Source organism: Lupinus angustifolius, chromosome LG07 (assembly GCF_001865875.1).
Source record: "Lupinus angustifolius cultivar Tanjil chromosome LG07, LupAngTanjil_v1.0, whole genome shotgun sequence".
NCBI classification, from domain to species: domain Eukaryota; kingdom Viridiplantae; phylum Streptophyta; class Magnoliopsida; order Fabales; family Fabaceae; genus Lupinus; species Lupinus angustifolius.
Window position 1 is genome coordinate 5,337,704 of NC_032015.1, and position 3,115 is coordinate 5,340,818.

Below are 3,115 nucleotides of genomic sequence, written 5' to 3' on the forward strand. Positions count from 1 at the left end.
CTGTTAGTGATTAGGGAATCATCTCCCTTCTTTTTCCATACATAAACTCCGCTAGGTATACCATACTTTTTAATATAGCATGAATGATAAGTATGACCATATGTGTTACAACTTGTTAGGTATCAGTGGTTACCACTTGTTAGGTATCAGTGGTTACAATAAAAACAAGTAGGAGAATGCTTATGATATTTGTTTTTAGCTTGAGCTACCGGTTTTCTATATGGTCGCTTCTTTTTAGCAGTGCGTGAATAACCTAGACCAGTTCGATCACCAACATTTCTAGTTTGATTAAGCAGGTTATCTAATTGCAGTTTACTGTTTGTGAGACGTGTGAGTTTTTCATTTAGTTTAAAATTGTCCTCTTGCAAAGTCTCGCAAGTCTCACAGACAGGTTTTTGACATAAGTTACTAGCAGAGCAGTTACATGAACTACAAGAATAGATGAGATCTAAAGTTTCATTTTCCAGTTTTAATTCATCTAATTCTTTTTGTAATTGGCTTATTTTTTGTTCGTTTATCAGGATTATTCTTTTCCTATCAATGTTAATTCTAGCCAATTTCTTTAATTCATCATGCAACTCGACATAAGCATCATACAATACATCATAAGGAGGTGAATCATCCGAAGTGGAGGAAGTGTCAGAATATACCTCATCATTGCCCTTGCATGAGTCTGAATTTGTATTGATGTCAGATCTGGCCATCAGACACAGCTTTGCTGACTCCTCCTCACTTGAGGTGCTTGATGTCGACTCCTCCTCAGGTACATCCCAAACGATGTAAGCTTTCTTGGATTTGAAGTCCCTGGGAGTGCTCTTTTCTGAATCAACCTTCTTTAGGTAGGTTGGACACTGAAACCTCATGTGCCCTACTTTTCCACACTCATGGCAAGTGAAGCGATCCTTGTTATTCTTGCCTTTACTGGTTGACTCTTTCGCTTCCTTCTTTTGAAACTTTTTGAGTCCTCCTTTTCTTTTAATGAATTTGCTAAATTTTCGGACTAGGAGACCCATAGTTTCATCATCTAGATCGGAATCAGATTCATCATCAATTTTCTCTTCTTTGTCTTTGGAGGTCGTGGCCTTCAAAGTGATGCTCTTCTTCTTCCGGTCTGATTCTTCATTCATGGTCAAGCGACCCAACTCCATTTCATGCTCTTGAAGTTTTCCAAATAAAGTAGCTAAAGGCATAGAATCTAAATCTTTAGACTCAACAATTGCAGTCACCTTTGGTTGCCATCTCCTGTCAAGACAACGCAAAACTTTATTAGTTAGTTCACCTCTAGCAAATGATTTATCGAGAGCAACTAAATGGTTGACAATATGAGTGAATCGCTTTTGCATATCACATATTGATTCGCTTGGTAACATGCGAAACAACTCATATTCGTGGGTCAGCGCGTTCAGTCTCGCGCGCTTGACTTCGCTAGTGCCTTCGTGAGTCACTTGTAAAGTGTCCCACATTTCTTTCGCATTATGGCACTGCGAGACCCTAAAGAATTCATCATATGATAGGGCCGATGTGATGATGTTTTTGGCGCGCAGGTTATGCTGGACCTTTTTGCGCTCATCATCGGTCCATAAACTTTTCGGTTTATCTTTAGGTTGATCGTCCACAAGATGTTGTGGAACGTAAGGGCCGTTGACTACGGATTCCCAAATATCCGAGTCTATGGCCTCAATAAAAATTTGCATGCGCACTTTCCAGTAGGCATACCCTTCACCACTGAATATTGGTGGTCGATTAATGGATGACCCATCACCACCAAATGGATTTGAAGAACCCATTCCTTTTCCCTTTAGGATCACGAATACGCGGTTGAGCTAGCACTTCGTACTAGCTCTGATACCACTTGTTAGGTATCAGTGGTTACAATACACCTAGAAGGGGGGGGGGGTTGAATAGGTGTCGCGGTTAGAATTACCGCTTTTCGCAAATCAACACTTAATGCTGAATCAACCCTATTTAATCGATTAAGGAGAAAAGGATAATCGATTATAAGCACAGTCTTAATCGATTAACACAAAAAACAGTTTTAAACAGAAACTATTTTAATCGATTAATAGAAACAGTATAATCGATTAACACAGGAATATTAATCGATTAAACAGAACCAGTAAGCAATTACAGAAACGATTAAATGCGAAACAAATAACCGATAACAGAACGAATACAGAGCTTACAAATTTGTATATCAGAATAGCTTGCAATACAACAAAAGAACAGAATGTATTAGTTGAATCAAATATACAAATTAAATCGATTGAAAAACAGTAAAGAGAGAGAGAGAAACAAATCCTGCAAATCGAATTTTTATCCTGGTTCGTTTGCTGTCCACTGCAAACTACATCCAGGCCTCCCGGCTGACTTGGGAGATTTCCTTCACTATAATCGAATCAATGTAATTTACAAACACATTATCCAATTACAACACTTAGCAAATGACAAGAAATCAAAGAAACTATCCAATGGTTTGACTCCCTTCTCTTTATTTAAAAAAAAATAATTTTACCCATTTTTCCGCAATATTTTTTAGAAGTATTTTTCGGGGCGTTACAACAGGCTTTCTTGTGTGACTTTGAGTGGTAGTTGTTTGTTTGAGTATGATTATTTGATTGTCGTTGGAGTTCAACGATGGAGTGTTGGTGTGAAAAGTATCTCACCTAATTTATTTGTGTGGTTAATAAGATGGCTGGAAGAGGAACCGCAAACCTGGACTTCATGGCGGCGATGACCGCGGCAATCCAAGGTGTAAATGCTAATTTACACCAGCTGAATCAGCAATAGCATCAGGCTCAGTCGTCTCATGGGTCGACTCAGTATAAGGGGCTGGACGAGTTCTGTCATCGTCAACCCCCAAGATTTGAAGGAGGATTTGCACCTGAGGCTGCAAATGAATGGATCCAAGAGCTGGAGAAAATCTTTCGGGCACTCATGTGTACCGATGAACAGAAGGTTACCTATGCTACTTACATGCTGAGTAAGGAAGCAGATAACTGGTGGGAGTTCACCAGGAGGCAGATGGTGCATGAGCACCAGGTGGTCAGCTGGACCACATTCAAGGACAAGTTTCTGCAGAAGTATTTCCCTGCTGATATGAAGACGAAGAAGGAAA